The sequence below is a fragment of the Cupressus sempervirens genome, chromosome 6, assembly GCF_028749045.1.
Source record: "Cupressus sempervirens isolate cs-2001-9-10 chromosome 6, ASM2874904v1, whole genome shotgun sequence".
Taxonomy (NCBI): Eukaryota; Viridiplantae; Streptophyta; class Pinopsida; order Cupressales; family Cupressaceae; genus Cupressus; species Cupressus sempervirens.
In genome coordinates this window covers 417,347,556-417,366,996 of record NC_143123.1, presented here as the reverse complement: position 1 = coordinate 417,366,996, position 19,441 = coordinate 417,347,556, and the positions used below count along the sequence as shown (strand labels likewise).

At 32.4% G+C, this 19,441-nt stretch overlaps 1 pseudogene; it reads right to left on the bottom strand.

Moving 5' to 3' along the window:
• Positions 1 to 5,954: 5,954 nt before the first annotated feature.
• LOC149552833 (protein CTR9 homolog pseudogene) lies at positions 5,955 to 9,302 on the bottom strand (annotated as a pseudogene).
• Positions 9,303 to 19,441: the final 10,139 nt, after the last annotated feature.

The following is a 19,441-nucleotide window of genomic DNA, read 5'->3' as shown; positions in this document are numbered from 1 at the left end:
TAGATGTATCTTAGAGGCCTTTATATATAGGCACTCCTAGTGTACTCTCAGTGTATATTGAATGAATATATCATCATTTTGATCATACTCTCTCTTTTTTGTCTACAATTGTGCTTGTGTTTGAGTTCTTAGTTTCTTGGGTGAATTTTTCCCTAAGGAAAATTCTTACATGGTATCAGACCTATACCAAATTCTCACATGGTATCAAATATTGGAGATTTTCTCTTCACATAGCCATTTGAGACCATTGTTGCTTTAGTACCTTAACTTGAATTTAGAGTACTAAAAAAATTGGGAGCGTCTAGAGCTAGATTTGACCTCACCATTGCATCCAGAACACTGATTCGATACAAATTGACTATAAATTTGGCTACCCTAGGCCAAAGTCAATCATGAGGAAAAATTATTTTGCAAATCAGCACCCAAAGGCCCTGATTTGCAAGTTTAGGTATGATCTTTTAGATTTGCAATTTTAATTTTCAGATCAGTTATTTTATTTCTCTATATTTTTGAATTCTACTATTTTTGAAAAAAATTGCCCAGTCGAGCTAGCAGAGAAATTGTTTTTGTAGAATTGGGTAGTCACACCCTAGTAAAACAATTTGGGAGAATATTCCTTAAACAGTTGGCTTCAATCTAAATCTGCCAGCTTCATACCATTTTTGAGCCATACCATTATTTCTATCATGCCCAAAAATTGGGTCAAAAATACACCAACAACTTTTTTTTTTAAAGATTAACAACACCACTAAGTTTGATATGCTAAATTGTACATGTTAAAGTATAAGGAAAATGAGATAGATATGGGATCACTTAATGATGTCTTGTCATTACCATTTAAGTTTATCATCAAAGAATATGAAAATATCGTTAAATCTTAGCATTCGTTATTAAATTGGTATCAACATTCAGTTTGTTACTGCATTAAGATTTCAACGATATATTGAAGTAATTTGAACAATAATCTAAATTAACTAGGTACTTAATAACTAATAAATCATAACTAAACTAAAACTAAATATACTTACTAAAACTAAATACATTTAAAATTTAAGATTTATTCTAAAATAACAATAACATTAATAATATATCTAAAATTGAATAAATCAAATCAAAACTAAATTTCATTAGTAAAACTTTACTTGACAAAAAAACTAACACTACTAGTTATATTTTAAAATTTGAAAACCTTTCAAACAATTATCGATTAACTAATATTAAATTTCTACTAACTCAAAATGAAACAAATCTAATACTAATTTAAATTACAACTAAATCTAAACTATCTTAAATTTAAAATTTCCATAATACTAAACAAAACTAACAATCTTTAACCAATACTAAACTTACTAACTTAAAACATAATATACTAACATTATTAATAACTAACTTTTAAAAATAACTTTTTAAAAATAACAAAACATACTAACCTAAAAATGTAACTAACATTCTAACTTAAATCTAAACTAACTTAAATCTAAAACTAACTAAATTTAATATAATCTATCTATATATAATATAAACTAACTACCCTAAACTACATACTAATCATTACTATAAAACTGCACCACAAACTAAATATATTACTAACCTCCACACACCTAGAAACTAACCTAAACTATACCCTAGCCATCACTTGGCTCTCTCTCATCATGATCCCCACTTCCCTATGCAACTGTACGCTGCCCCAAGGTCTACCTCATTTCAATCCTGTCTCCCCTTGCGTGAGTGATGCACAATGAAGGGAGATCATCACATGAAGGGGGAAGATATGGGGGTTAAAATTATAAAGAGTTAGTTTTAAATAAACAAAACTTCTTTGCTCCCCTTTTTGGAAGTGATAGGGTTGTCAGTGGCACAGTACCACAGGTGGTTGGGGATGTTAAAAGAGTTTGGTTTAAATTATATTCATTTTTTTTCTTTGGTTAGACTTCAACTTCCCCAAGAGCATACTGTGCCCAAGTTGAAGAGATTGGGAGAGTGACATCAGCATCATCATGATGACCCCCTTCTTCTTTCAATGCTTTGATAAGATGTATAAAACCCACGTACAAGCAAGAGCCCCAAATGAAGATGGCGATGAGAAAGGTAAGAAGGAAGTTTATTTGTTTTCTAAGCAATATCTTCTATGTCATTAATATCCACCTCCATCCTACCTTCAAATTGGAACCTAAGAAAGTTGGAGGTAGTTATTGCATAAAGTTAGTTTGGTGAGTTTTAGCTTAGGGATATATAATTATATTTTTTGTTTGCATTCTTATTTGTTTTGAACAAGCCTCCTTTTTCTTTATATGTCTAAAGAGTTTTATAATGAAATTTTAGGGCATGAAATGATAATATACTCTTTTGCTCCAAGGGCTTATGTTTGCTTTCCCATACAAATTTCAAAGAGCAATTTGTCTCCTGGGAATGTACATTTTTGTCATCCATTTTTTTTTATCAACTTTATGTTTCTCATTTAATCTTGTAACAAGGGTGATTGCCTTCCTATAAGATTTGGATCTATCATTTGCATATTTTAATCAAGAGGATTGGACAATTGTTTTATCAACATTGATAGATCTAGTGTATCTCCTAATGCATATGGATTTAATCAAGGTTTCAATATAACCAATATTTCTTTCCTTAACATAACTAAAAACTTTGAGAATTCATAATTTGAAGACATAATCTATTAACCTACTTTCTCACATACATATGAAAAAATTGAAATCACATAAAAGCAATGCAAGGAGATTTTCATAATCTTTTTCTTTCTCTATTATTCATCCTGGTTCAAGGCTTCATCGGGAAAGAACTAGTAAGAAAACCTGATGTCTTTGCTAGTATATCAAAATTCAAATACATTTTACATAATATTACAATTCAAATTAAATCTCTTCTAAATCCTTCACAAGTGCTTTCTTCCAATATCTTCAATTCTTCAAGGAAAAACAAGGAGAAGACAAGAGTTGACTCGGGGTAAAACATCACAACATCAAGAGCAATTCAAGTATAAACCCCAACTCAGTTTTACACAATAGGTCCAAACATAGAACCTGAATAGGGGGGAGGTGGATTTTCTCAATGGGAGATGTCAATCAACATACCATAACATAGCCCTTTCGGAGCTAAAACTTCAAGAACTTCCATTCTTCTACAAGGCCCTTTTGAGGCTATTTCCACAAGGATTTTCATTCCTTTCCATATTCAAGAATTCACAATATCAAACAAGGTATGTGATGACAAGTAGGGGCCCATACACCCTACCCTCTTTCCCTCCTCTCACCATGAGAGGAGACTCTATACCATTGAGGTCCAACTAAGGCCCTTCCCCCATACATGGTCACTTCTTCCCTATCCAAGGGTGAGTAATGCCAAAAAAATCCCCATGAAATCCCCTCAAAACAATACATCAAGACAAGCATATGATTAACATCAAGAACAAGTTAAAATCCCTCCAAATCAATCCCAACACACAAGCAAGAAAAACAAGGAACAACACAATGCCTTATGCATGATTCAAGCATGAACAACATGAAGAAAAAATTCAAAAGAGTGAAGAATAAAAAGTTATGGAAAAATGGTAAGTTGAGAAGAGCTTATCCTTCCTTTCCTTCAATCTTCAACTTCTCTCTAAAAACTAGAGATTGGGTAACAACCCCAAAACTACTCCAAATTGCCTCTAAGTATGATCTCTAACTCAACTAGACTTCAAGCAAACCTCCAGATGGAGTTTGAGTCACCAACTCAAAAAGGGGACAATCAATTTTCGCAATCAATCAAAAATAGAATTTTTCAGTGACCCTAAAAGTCGAACAAAGAGGCTAAGGGGTTGGAAAGTGCTCCCCATCCATATCCTAACCCCTAGGGTACTTAAATTTAATGTTTTTAAGCCTTAAAAACTTAATAGAACCCAAGAAAAAGCTAGGAGAATTTTAAGACCAATTAACAACCTTCAAAAAAAAATAATGCAAAGATAGCACAAATTAACAAGGGGTTTAGTTTCATCTTTCCTTTGGGTTTCCACTAGTGCATTTCACCCTAAATCACGACCAAAAATTGCGACCAAGTTTTTTAAATGGTTTGGTTGGTCATGTTATAAATCAAATTTTTGTTTTTTTTAATAACATGCCTGTATTGGTTGCAATTGCAACAAATTAATTTTGTCAAAATTGCAACACACACGACATCATAAAACAAAAAAAAGGAGCAAAAATGTAATTCACATTTCATTTGGCGAAGCTGCGAGTTTGGTCTCCATCAACATTGGCACGAGGGAAGCTGCGAGTTTAGTCTCCATCAACATTGGCACGAGGGAAGCAAAAAAGTCCGGTCTCCATCAACATTGGCGCGAGGGAAGCAAAAAAATTTGGTGTCCATCGAAAAGGGCACAAGGGCACGTCTACTACAGATCATTGACGGGTGCATTTGATTGTAGAACATTGTAATAAAAATTTGTTGTGACTTATTGCTATGATTGTAGACTTCAATTTGTGCTTTCTTGAATGTCATTACCCTTTTGTTTTAGCTCTTGTTCTTGCCACCTCCTTCATGCTTCGATCACATGGTATTTTAAAGTTTTTTTTGGGGTTTCTTTTTCCACTTTTTATGATATGCAGTGTATCACCTCATTAGATTCTTCACTCATACTATGCGACTTTCCACGAACTACCTATTTGGATTATGTTCATGATCTCAACTATTAGGGGAAACTCTACACACTCTGTCTTCTCTCGACTGTGTAGGGTTCTAGAATTTTGAATGCTTTTGATCTCCTTAGGGCTTGAAGAGCCTTATATTTATTAGGTCTTCTTCCTTTGAAATGGATGTTGTCTAAATTGACACTGAGTTTCTTATCAAACACAATTGGCTACTTTGCATAATTCACACTAATAGAAACAACAACACCAACTACTTGTTACTCTGCAAGGAAAAAGTGAGCATCTTCTGCACCCCTTTCACAACTTTCGTGCAATCTTTTGTGTCTGTTACAAAGTGCACTCCACATTTAATGATTCATCTTGATAGAAGTCCTCTCCTTGGAAAATAACAAGCTTTTTCATTCTTGAATAGGGCTTGACTACTATTCTATTTATCCTAGGAATGCCATGTAAAACTCTCTGCCATATACTGACATATTCAGGCTATATTGTGTTTTTTAATGGACACTTTTAATGGATTTCTACCAAGCCACTACTTTAAGAATATGCTCTCTTTCATCAAGATTAATTTCTAGGATAGTTACTAAACTTTTTATGTTAATACTTTAGTTAGAAATATGCTTTCTTGTTCAGCAACACAAAATTTGCCTTGTCTTCATAATTTTGGAAAGTTCTATGATGCTCATCTTGCAAAATCAACCTTGACATTTTTAAAAATTCATTGAAACATAGTGCATATTCCTTATTTCTTGTATCATATTTCATTATTCCACAAAGTTTTTCTCATGATCAAATCATACAATTACATAGCCTGACAGTTCCTTAAATCAAATTAGCATACATATAGAAAAAATACAGGGAGATGGCAGGTTGTGAAAGCAATCATATAGGGCTGCAACGTGGGCGGCCTGTATTAATCCTTGAAACTTTCCATGTGTATGAGGGCTTGGCACTACTGATAGTAGGCTAAACACACGGAGCACATTCTTTAATTCAGACACTGCTTGACGAACCTCATCAGTAGTATGTTTTTGCTTTTGAAGTGTTGAAGTTGAAAACTTTTGCATGGCAACACCAACATCAAAGCATAACATGCAATTTGAGGGTGCCAAATGTACTGCTCTTAATAACGTTCTTTTACAATGTTGCCACTATTCTACTTCATAATGTGATCAAGCTAAATATAATAAAATTTGGGTGTCAGTGCCAAAATAGAATTTCCTCAAATAAATTTTGATACATTTTCATTGCAAGCCCAAACTGTCCTTGTGCAAAGTAAACATGTGCTAGATTTACCCACACATCAAGCATCTAAACAAAGATGTTTCCTGCTGCAGCTTCTTGAACCTGTGTGAAAATTTCCTTTGCAATATCAAAATGACCCCTTTCGGCTAGCACAATGCCTGCCCCATTTGCAGCATAAACATTTCCAAGTCTTTGAGCCAACACTTTACAATATAGTTCCCTAGCCTTATCAAGATGTATTACCTCCGCATCTGGATCCTTCTCTCATTGTGTGAAGCTACAAAATAATTCCAGTTTCCAAGAGAAATGTTAGCATAAGCATCCTTACCATCTGATACATTTTGTGCAGTTTTAATTGTTTCTTTTGCTTTAAGCCAGTCATCTATTTTTAGTTCCAGGTTGTCAAGCATGGTAATCACATTTACTGAGGTTTTATCCACCTTAAGTACCTCCCCAATCAATTCTAGGCTTAGTTGGATCTCATTTCGAGCCTGCGCCATGGCTGCAAGTTGTAGATATGCATCCGCATAATCAGGAAACTTGAACAATATTAGCCTGTACAAAAGATTTTCTTTTTCAGTGTCATGTAGTTGTTCAAATAGCCTGGCAAGATTAAATAGTATGGTATATGAAATATTTTACATATTCAACAATGGATGATCTATATTCCAAGAGATCTTTTGTAGTCAAAATAGAAGTTTGAAAATTGTTGAAAATCTAGTATAAGTTTATGTTGAAAATGGTTCTAATCATTTAAATTGAATTCACCAAATAAAGTTATTTGACAAGATGTTTTGTAGTCAATATAGAAGTTTGAAACATAGAAAATGTTATTTATTTTTTATTTGTTTCACAGAAAGATTTTGAAGTCAACAAAAGGAAAATCGAGTGATGAAATTTTGTTCCTCTTATGTTCAATGATATAGTTCTATGATCTTTTATTTTTTATTTTTTTTATTGAATATATATCTTAAAATTATTTTTAAATAAATCTTAGGTTCAAATTTATTCAATATTTGATTTATTTTTCAAAAATAAGAAATTGTAACCCACTTGAAGATTTTTGTGACATATGACTTCTAAAAATCCATGAGAATTTAACTTATATCTTGAAAATATTCCAAATTGATTTGATTTACATTATTACATATATACATATATGTTTCTAGAAATATTTAGTTTATTTAAATATGTTGTTGCTTCTGATCTATCTACTGTATAGGTAAAATACTAAAGGTTCACCACACAAAGAGTCTTTTTGATGAAATGATGTATTCACCAAATAAGAAGTATTACCAATGTAGAATGGAATGAATTATTTATTATATCATCCCCAAAATACCTCAATAGGAGACAAGAGGTAGTTGAATCATGGGCTTTCCATTGAGTTCGAAGATATTTTTAGAAAAAAAAAAAGTATTTTTGGAGAATGGTTAACACTATAAAAGACAAGTTATCTAAATAGATTATTGAATTTTTTGTTAGAAAATATCAACTAGGATAAGATTATAAATCAAGGATAACAACATGAATTGGTATCCTATTTCCAAGATAAAATAGGCTACAAAGAAAGAAAAGTGGTTCACTCATAATATTCTAAAATGCTAATTTGGGTATAAATTGTGTCTTGTTGTCTTTATGGGCTTCATTTGGCTGGTCATTAGCTGAAAAACTAGGAATATATATAGACCAATTAAATAGGGATAATCATTTATAGTTTTTGTATGAACACATTTAGACTATTTTAAATTAAATATATTGATTTTCCTTTGCATTGAGTTGCTATAATAATTTTGTTTGCTTCAAATCCATATAGTAGATTAAATAAAATGTCTCATTATTTCTATATTTACCACTACTTATAGGTGAAAAAAGAACATTCAAGCATTCAAGGACTATTGTGATATTTTTTATGCAAGCTCACAATGTCCAATTGACTTTCAAACAACCAGAATGCTTCATCCCATGTATGAAAGTTTTCATTTATAAAATAGTTATTCTGTGGTATATGAAATATTTTATGTATTCAACAATGAACGATCTATTGTTCTCTTGTAACATTTAGCAAATAGTTTGAATACTTGACTTTCTATAATATTTTGTTACTTGTATGCACATTTTTGGGGAGCCAAATGACAAAGATGAGCTTGAAATATTTGAATACATTCCTTTTCATACAAGTGCTTATGAACATATGTCAAGATAGATTGAAATATACATATATATTTTTATCGCACACTTATGTAGTGCACACATTTAGATATGTGTAGTTACTTTTAAACATGTTAATCTAGTGTAATTTATAAAATGTCTAATATAAGTCTAGGTTGAAAAAGGTTATAATTTTTTAATGGAATTTGTCAAATAAAGTTATTTCAGTAGATGTTTTTTAGTCAACATAGAAGTTTGAAACATAGAAAATGTTAGTTATTATTTTATTTTCTTCATAGAAAGATCATGAAGTCAACAAAAGGAAAATTAGGTGATAAATTTTTTTTCTTGGGTAGGGCCACAATAATGGTTCCCACTTTCCATAATGAAGAAATCAGATGCAAAGTGGGGAAGCTAAATTTTAGGGGCTTCAAATGAAGCCAAATCTTTGAATGAAGGTCCCAAGGGGCTTCACTCGAAGCCTCCATGTCGATATTGGTGTGGGGTCTTTGAATGAATCTTAGGGCTTCATTCGAATCTGACATGTAGACCTCGTTCATACTCCTAATAACCGATCGAAAAAGCTCTTAAATCCAACACTTTTTCTTTTTTGTCCCATGGTTTCATGTATGAGTTGGTGGACTAGGGCACTAAGAGGGAAGTCAATAACATCATACCTTGCATCAGCATCTCCATCTATGATGCAGGAGCACCTATTCATTGGATTTCTCCTAGATAAATTCACGTTTTAAATTATATTTAAATAGTACTTAAAAAGAAACTCAATTTAAATAGTGTTATCACTTTATCCCATGGCAACTTAAGTGAAACACCTTCTTCTTCTAGTCGATGGAAGAATTCCATATCCTTTAAACACACAAGAAAAACTTCAGAATTGATACTGGGGCTTTTATTGATGAATTCAACCCAAACGCCATTTCCTAATGCCTCCATGAAAGTTTGCTGAGCCAACTCTAGTTCATCACGCTCAAAATGAAGAACCCCAATGTTGTTTAACAATTCAATGGGTACATCTTCTCTGCTCTTCTTCAGAAGAGACTTTGCTATGTTAAGAGAATCTAAGGCTGCACTGGGGTCTGATGATATCAATAACTCACCCATCTTAATAAAGGAATGAACATCATGTGGATCTATGTGAGTTGCCTTTCTTAGAATTTCCAAAGCCTTCTCTTGTTGCCCTTGTTGAGCATATATATGGCCTACAGCTTTCAAGCTCTCACAGTTCTTAGGGTGAACCTCCATAACCTTTTCAAAATTTGAGAGAGAACTCTTAAGATCTCCCAATTTCATTTAACTTGTCCCAACCCAAAGTATGGCAACACAAAATCCTGTGGCTTCTGGCTTTCCTTGACTAATGCCATGTAGTAGTGGCCATCAATTTCATAATCACCTTTGCTATGATAAGATTGTGCAAGATTATAATATGAATGAGATTTCATGAGAGGGTGGTCTGTTGAAACAAGAGCTATCTCAGTCAACTGTTCATTTGGATCTCCACATTGCTAATCACTTGGATCAATGCTTTTCTCTTTCTTCACAAAATAGGTTTGGTCCCAGAGTTCAGCAAGTCAAGAAAGTGAACCATTTAGGTTAGTGTCTCCCCTCCCAAATGATTTCCTCAAAATCAATATAGATGGGTTTTCAAGGAGTAATCCACATCCAATAGGAATGGGTGGTACTAGTAGTGGAACTTTAAGCCCTATTTAGTTTTTCTTTTCTACTTCCATAAGTACTCATTCTAAAAATTAGATGGAAGCTTGGGCTATTCTCTATACTCTTGAGAAAGCTTGTGTATTGGTCTGGAAAATGATTTTTGCAAGATGGACTATGATTCTTGTCACCCTTCTGAATAGTGGAAAATTTCTAGATTGCTCTTGGAGGCTAGCCTTGGTGGTTATGCCGATGTACAATTTAATATGTTTGAGAATGAATATGAACCTTTTTGTTAATATGATTCTAGATGTTAAGTAGTTAGCTATAGATGCACCCTTATGTGTGATCTTTTTTCTTAAATCAATATAAAAAGGTGTGGCCCCTCAGGCCACAATTTACGTGGAAATGAAAAAATGTAAAATAAACATAGATATGAGATAAGAAAAATAATAAACAATGGAATAATAACAAAAGCAATAGCCATTGCTAAAGTCTACCCTTCTCATACTTTGTCACTGGCATAAGCTCAAAAGAAGAGATGCTATAAGCCATAGAAAAGACATAGATGTTGAACCTAGGAATTCTCATAAAACTTTTCAATGTGGAAATCATTTCTCATCACGCATCTGAAAAATAAGTCTCGCTATAGATTTTTCTTAAAATCATAGTAAATAAATTTAAGGCTATAAGAACAAACATGCCTACCAAATATGACACTTTTGGTTTCAACGTTGAAACTAAAAAGCATCAACCTACATTGGACATCCCAATTTAAAGAAATTAAAATGGAGTACCCAAATTGGGAATTGCTAAATGTCCTAATCAACCAGTTTTTACGCTCTGTAGTAATGACCTAGTATTTATACCAATTATGCTAATTTTTGTGGAATATGTATCATAAATATTTAGTACTGATATTTATATCTATATCATCTAACATATTTCAAACTTTTCATAGGTTACAGGACACATCAAAGGCAACAAAGGCGAGGCTAGAAAAGGTTGGGCAGCACAAACTTGGCTCTGGGGGATATTCAAAAATCAAAGCACACATTGTAAGTAGCAATAGATGAATTGAAAAGAAAAATTATTTATAAAATGCAAATAATTTTTTTAATTAATAAAAAAATACAGGGCATTGATTTTAATTTGGAGGCCACAAAAGAACACAAAAAAATTGCCTTCACGCAAGGCTATGTAGCAGTGGCTGAATGCCTACGACAAGCTTCCATTGCCCCAATTGAGTAGTCTCCTACATCATGTGCACAGGTAAATATGCCAAAAAATATATTAGCAATTGAATACTTGAGCAACAATTTATTTGATAATAATGTGCATGACATTGCAATGCAGCCTGTTAATCCTAACACAAATCATACGCAGCATCATGAAGCCCCTGATGTGCATCGTACTGTCAATGGAGGTGCTCATTTGTTATTTAAAAATAATTATGTAATTATTAATACAATTTAACATCTTTAATTAAACTTGGTGTAATCTTTTTGTGTTGAGGATATAGAATCATGTCGTGCTGAATGAGTGCCAGAGGATGTTCAGACTGATTAGCAGGTAGATCATGTGGCACATTCAGGTAAAGAAAATCTATGTTTTGTTCTTTTAAATTAATTTTTTGATTTAAAGTTCTTTTACTTAAATAAAAACTCATAATTCACTAATATAAAATGGTGGGGATTTAACCTCATGAAGTACTTGTTATTGCAGCGGACCCCCCTTTGGTGCAGTGACCTCATGATGTTCCTGAACGGATGAGGAGGAGACATGTGTTAGAACCAGTAGAGGAGGGGGATCTTGACGAGGACATTGATATTCCTCTTAGAAATTATATGAAAAAAAGAAACGGAAAGAAAGCAAAAAAGACATGATTATTCATGAATGACTTACTCTTGAATATTGTTAATGAATTATTCATGAATGACTTACTCTTGAATGTTGCATGTTAATGAATTATTCGTGAATGTTGTGTGTTTATGAATTTCACATGTTAATGAATGTTATCATGTGATTATAATGATTGAATGTTATATTTCAAAAATGGATGAATTGAATGTTATTAAATGTTAATGGGGATGACGAGGACATTGATATTCCTCTTAGAAATTTTATGAAAAAAAGAAATGGCAAGAAAGAAAAAAAGATATGATTATTCATGAATGACTTACTCTTGAATGTTACGTGTTAATGAATTATTCATGAATGTTGTGTGTTTATGAATTTTATGTGTTAATGAATGTTATCATGTGATTATAATGATTGAATGTTCTATTTCAAAAATGGATGAATTGAATGTTATTAAATGTTAATGGGGAATTTAGAGTGATGTTAGCGGGGGAGGGAGGGGCCAAATGAGCTTCCACCTTCATGTGGTTGGCCCTGTTAAGTAGAGAATATTTAACTATTCTCGAAACCAAGTGAAGCTCAAACTTTAAAGATAAGCTTATAGTTAATAGTGACAACCAATTAGCAAGTCGAAATGAAGTTCTTCATTACAGGTACCTTTTTAGTTTTTAAAGCACAATATCATGTTTTAATATTGTATAGTTTTTTTTCTCTTAAGTTAAAGTATTCTTTTACTATAACAACATAATTTATGACCATTTTAGTAACTATTCTAACATTGCTTTATGACAAATCCTATTTTGGCAAAGATGATGATACGTGGTGCTGCCTATTCCTTGGGAGATTGGATTGCACAGGTCTATATCTCAACATCAACATGGAAAATGGTGTGAAATTACACTTTCCTTAGTCAAATTCAATAGTTTAAGAATAGTCAAATTCAAAAATAAGAAATGATAGTCCCTCCTCATACAATTGAATTTTAATAGGACTGTTGAGAAAACAATAAAAATGTTTCTCCATGAATAAAGTTTTTGTCTTTTAGGACGTGACAAGCAATAAGGGGTGTACATATTAAAAAACATGACAATTACTATAGTAGGTCAGACAAACTCTTTGTGCATTCACAACATTCTTTTTGGATTTGTTCTTGAAACCCAAGGTGTTTTTTTTTCCTTGTTTTTACTTCCTTTCTTTAATCTTTACATTATATTGTAGAGCCCCTTCTTGGTGATGAAACTAGAATTCATAATGACAAGCTAGCTATTGAAGACACTCTTAATGACTTGGTTTTGGATGGCGATTTTGTGACACTAAAAAGCAACACATTCGACCATGCTTTCAGGTAATATATTTTTTTGCAATTTCTATGGCTACTTCATTTTGGATTAATCATAAATATCAAAAATATTATTCATATTGCACTAAAATATTTGATCCTTACAGAGATTATGAAAAGGAAAGCAAGAGGAAAAAAAGTGTTGAAGAGTTTTACAGAATTCAACACATTAACCAGACTTATGATTTTGTACATTTTATAACTTTCATAAAAACATTTTTTCTCAAACAGATGTTTTGAAAGATTAGAACTATACACTCAATATTGGAAAAAGATTTTGAGATCTCTTGTTTGTCATAAAAAAGAACGAAAAATTGGGTCTTCTTTACTAACTTATCTAATGCCTTAGGGCATTTAGTTAGAAACTTCAAAATTAGGTTTTTAGAGACAACTCTTGAATTCAAATAGTAAAGCTTATATGATCAACATATTGAAAAGTATGAGATATTAAAAGTTTGTCGTCCTAAAATGTCTTATTACTCACTGCTAATATTTGGTAGCATCTTCTTATCTTCTTCATTTGTACAAATTGTTTCATTACACTCTATTTTATTATAAATGATTATCTATGCCAGGATGATTTGGGTTATAGAGTTTTTTAAAATGTGGTGTTTTTGGAAGGTTTGGCAAGATTTTTGCGTCGCATGTGTTTGGACAGCCCACAATTGTATCTTGTGATTTTGATTTCAGTTTGTATGTTCTGCAGAATGAGGATCAGTTGTTTTAGAGCAGCTATCCCAAGTCAGTAAATAGTATTCTTGGTGAGTTTTTTGTGCTCATCACTGTGGGTGATGCACACAAGAGAATGCGATCTCTGGTAGTTAATATGATCAATACTGCTAAGAAAAGTGCCATTTTTTTAGAAGATATTGAGTGGCATGCACTCTATGTCTTTGATCAATGGAACCATCAACAGGACATACTTTTATCTAAGGAGGCTAAAAAGGTATGTTTTTTAGACTTCCAATTTGTGCTTTCCTTTAGAGGGGTCTTTTAGAGGATGAGTTACCAAAGAATACTCACCCCAGATCTTTTTGTTTCTATGGTAAGCAAGATCCTACTAGGTTTTCTAGCTTATCAATACTAGTATAAGCTTTCTCATGTCAATCATAGTTTATGCATATATTTGTTGTACTGTTGTTAGGCTGGAAGTATTAATACTCTAATACATTTATATTTTTACTATATTATAAACTTGTTCTCTACTACAATCGGTTATGGTAATTGCAAGGATGTCTGGAGAGGGAGAGGGAGAGGGAGAGGGAGTGTAGTAATGGTAGGTTTGAACTGCAGAGTTTGCTAACTAGTAAAACTACTTCCTCTCATTAATTGCTTTGAATTGAACTACATTGTATTATGTATATTATTATTATTACATGGGGGAATCCCTTTGAAAGCCCACGATGGCTGGTAAAGTCAAGGATTCTTGAAGGATAGCCTGTACCAAAAGTTAAATTGTGCAACCATAATTTTAGTAAGAGATTTGTTCATTGAAACAAATGCAACGTCATTGACCTAGTTCTCATATAGAAGGAGGAGGATTATAAAATAGATGCATCTTTAACTTAGTTCTCATGAAAGAGTTGGATTGTAACATAAAGTGGTAGTAGAAATTTTAATCCTAATGTTCTAATAGGTGAACTCTATTGAAATCAAGAATATCATAACTTCTTATGCCATACAAGGAATAATATGCTCTTCACTATCTGCAGTATAGTATGACATGAACTAGCTCTCTTAGTCCTCCTGGAAAGCTCTGGTTAATCTCTAAAATAAGCAATCAAAATGTTATTAAGCCATTTATTAAAACATTTAAGTTCAAAATAGCTCTCTAAGATCTAATGTCTTTTAACATTAAAAACACTGTTTTGAAAATTCATCTCCTATTTCTAGCAGGGTCGCCATGATCATTATCTACCACGTCTCCTTTGTTTGTGAAACTATATTTAAGAACCCAATCTCACCACAGGTACTGGATGGATAAGTCTTTAAAAAATTAAACAGAATATTCAGCTTGTAATGATCACTGATAAAATAATTTCTATGAAATATATATAGAGACAGAGACAAATTGAAGCACTGCATCTTATTTGGATATTCATTTTGTGGTTAGGAACGCTTGGCTGGGAAGGCTTGTGGAAAGGAAATTTTTTTGTTTGTTTTACATGAAACAAAGTGGGTTGTCGTAATTATCAATTATTTAGGGTAATAGGGTAAAATGTGCATCAAGTCTTGTCAAAGAGGCATCGCCGACATAAGATATTTTGGTGTGAAGATAAGGGGAAGTCAGCTATCTCCACATCACACAAAAGGATTATATTGAAATTTGTAATAGGCCACTACCAAAACAAACTCTACACATCTTGGCAAGAGATTTCATGGAAATTTAGAAGTTTAGAATTGAAATTTGAAAATTGAATATTTTATGGAAGGATTCACATGACTAATAAGATGATAAAAAGAGAGCTTTTCTGGCAATTTTATAGCTATACTAGAATTTCACATAATGGTTTACAACTACAATGGAGTCTTACATTTAATGCAGACTCATAGAGTAAATATTTTACAATCTTGTACAATGGAGCCTGGCATTAAAATCAGTCCAAGAAGAAAAGAATAGGGAGCTATAGAAGTGTAGCTCTTGGGATTGACAATAACCTTCACAATAGTGCTATCAATAAAGAGCCAAGATAATCCAAGTTTATCATAGGAATCATCTGCAACATTTCAACTCTTAGAAACTACCGAAAAGACATATAAGCAAAATGGATTGTTCACACAAAATGGTGGCATAAGATGTATGTTGAATTTTATACTTAAAATAAAACTAACGTTATGCTCAGATGTACACAATTTATTTTTATATAGTGGTCTATGAAAATACCACCTTCAAACCAATATTAGGGGTTTAATCAAAATAAAATTACAACTACTCATAGACTAGTCATTGATAGATGCCAAATAGATAGGAATCTATCAGAGGTATTTAATTTTGAAAAAGTAAAACTTACCTCATATTTGGTACTATGTAATAGGTTTTTTTGTAAAATGCACACAGTTGATTCCATAAGCAAGTTTGCGGTTTCAACTATTTTAGAGTGTATGGATAACAATTTGTTGGTTTGAAATCAGCTTGACATATTTTACCTTTTATATATTGATTGAAGTGCAACTGATCATCTGACCATGCTAAATAAAATAGTAACATGGTCAGATGTGCATTGAAATATGCTACCATGTTTTATATCACAAGTTTAGACTCCAGAAAGGGGAGGTGACTTCTGCTAGTCAAAACAATCGAAGATATGCCTCAAGCTTTGTCATTCAAGATAGTTTGGAAAGATAAGATTGATTGTAATTAGATCTTAAGAATAATGAAGCGTAGTCTTCAAAGCATGTGACTAAATGTTTCATCAGCTTCACCAGTGAATGCCATAAAAATGGAGTAGAAAAGAAGGCATAGGCTGCCACTGATACTACCCATACTATTCCATCATTGTAAAGAGGAAACACCATGAAAAGTAGTGCTCCAAACACTACAATCTAGATGGTAATAATAGCCAAAATAGGGATATGGAATTTATTCATCATGACAAGAAGAAGGAACATAGAACCCAGTAAGTAAATCCCCCACCCTATTAATGGATAAATTGTTTTTGGAACAAGGACTAAGGGAATCAAATAACTTGTAGCTATACAAAAATGAATTAGTTTCTTTAGTAACACTAAATATAGAGAGTAGCTCAGTAGAGATTTTAGGCATCAGATATTGGATGAAGAGAGTTGTGTCTTGAAGCTTTTCCCACTAAATAGTGCTATTATGGTTGTTACCAGGTAGAACACTGACTATGCTACTGAATGGGTATCTCCTTATCATAGCTGTCACATAAGGAAATTATTCATTAGGGCAACATGATTTTGGATATTTTCTAATGATGTTTGTGATTGTGGTGTTTCTTAGATGTTGAGCATGGCGGAAGTTGTGCAATTGGCATTTTAGAGTATTGGTGTGGTTTATGGGGACATAGGAACATCACCACTTCATGTGTATGCGAGTACTTTTTCTAATGGCATCAAACATCTTGATGACATTCTTGGGGCTTTGTCTTTGATCATATATTCTCTCACTCTTTTGCCCCTCATCAAATATGTCTTCATTGTATTGTGGGCCAATGATAATGGAGACGGTAAGATTATAACAGCTCTAGTTTCACTTTGTTTTGAGGTCAAAGTTTGATCTTTTTGATGTGAAAACATGTGTTATAAGTTTAAAGGGACGGTTTCTTTTGCAGGTGGAACATTTGCTCTTTATTCTTTGATTTGCCACCATACAAATGTCAGCATGATACCCAATCACCAGGAAGAAGACAAGAAAATCTCCTCATATACACTTGAAGTTGTAGGTAGACAGCCCAATAGAGCCATTAGGATAAAGGAAGCTCTTGAAAAAAGTAACTTTGCCAAGAGATGTTTGTTAATACTAGCCCTTGTGGGGATGTGTATGGTTATAGGAGATGGCATCCTCACCCCTTGTATCTCTGGTACATATTATTATTTTTACAATATGTAATGCTTTTTGTTGTTATTTTTCAATATATTGTATTCTTTTTATATTGATGTTTCAATAGTGTGATCTATTATCATATGTTAGAAATCAAATGATCTTGAAGCCTACTTAATTCACAATAAATCCCTTACATTGTACAAAATTTGTTAACTTTTCCCTTTCATTTGTTCAAGTAGTTTCACTAACACTTAATTTGTTGATATATTTTAGTTCTTTCAATAGTGGAGGGAATCAAAAGGGTGGACAAGTTGCTCAACCAAGGTGAGTTTTCGACATTTTCTCACATTATAATATTTGAGATGGGTAGGAAGAGTGGGTCATTTATTGAAATAGGAAGCACCCAACGTATAAATTTGGCGTATAAAAGTTAATTGTATATTGGTGCATCCCAGACATTAGACAAATTGGATAACAATTTCTCATACCTTCCAAAAGTATCTGACTTTACACAAAAAATAAAATAGAGTCCATTTCATTGGTCGAAGTGATTTGAAGAACAAAATTTGTGGGGTTGCAGGGGAGGAGGAAATGAAGCTAAAACATAATTCCTTAACAAAAGAAAACCAAAATAGAGTACATTTCATTCGTAGAAGTGAATTGAAAAACAAAATTTGGTGGGTTGCAAGGGAAGAGAAAAATGAAGCTAAAACACAATTCCTTAACAAAAGAAGATCAATGATATGAATTTGTGCCAGAGTATGAATGGAAAATCAAAAAATTGCTGACCCATTGATTTGATCAGGTGCTTTAAAGGTCACTGGTGCTCTTGAATATTTTTCCACATTATGAACAACACTAGAGTTCAAGAAAAATGACTGATTCACCAAACTTTGGAATAGCCAAATCAGACACTTCAATGCCTCAGCCTGACTGAAGAAATAAATAAACAAGCTATGCTTAATATTTTACTATTTCAAACATAGATTACAATATAGACAATTAATGCTATTCTTGTTGATATTTTTCCTAACTATTTCAATAGTATCTACACATGTTGCTATCTTTATTTCATAATATCTCATTCATTGCTTTTAGGGGCAGTTGGTCTTATCCACATTTTATACTAATTCTTCCACGCCCTATGTAGACAACATCTAGATTAATAGCAATTGTAAACGTAACCTCCACCACATGAAAATATGATGAATACACTTTTTTTTTTATTAATCAAAATGAGTTTTTGATCGGGTGATATTTGAATATAACAATTATTTGACTATCTTAGAAAATAAACTTGACCTTACTTTAGGTTCGATAGGTACATTGAATTTAGAGGAATAATGCAGGATGATTTGTATGTGTACAAAGATTAAAAAATAGTCATTTAGAAGTTATCTTGGAGAATTACATATTGTTGTTCTAATAAAAGAATGATTACATAGAGGTGATGTTAGATAATTACTTTAGGTTGTTTCAATAATAGTTTCAATAGAGCCTCACAACTCTTTCAATTAGATTAGGTGAGCAAGGAGTGCACGATTAATGAAACATGGGCTATCTCTTTCCATTATCAACATCTATGGATCTATATGTAATTAGTGGGCATACAAGTTATATTGGAGAATTACTTAATCTTGTTCCAATAAAAAAGTGATTACATAGATAAGATAAGATAAGATAAGATAATTTTATTAATGTCAACAAAAGACCACTATAGGTCTCAACAATAGTTCACTATAACTATTTCAAAAGTCTGTACAATACATATTTTTCTAATATTAGATAATTACTTTAGGTTGTTTCAACAATAGTTCACTATAACTATCTTAAAGGTGTGTGCAATACATACTTTTCTAATATTCAATACATTTTCTTCTAACAACTGTTATCAATACACTCAATACACAAGCACAAATTTCTTTACTTGCCTAGTACAAATAAGGCCTCACATAAGGAGTGCAAGATTATTGAAACATGGACTAACCCCTTCCACTATCAACATCTATAGACCTATATGTAATTAGT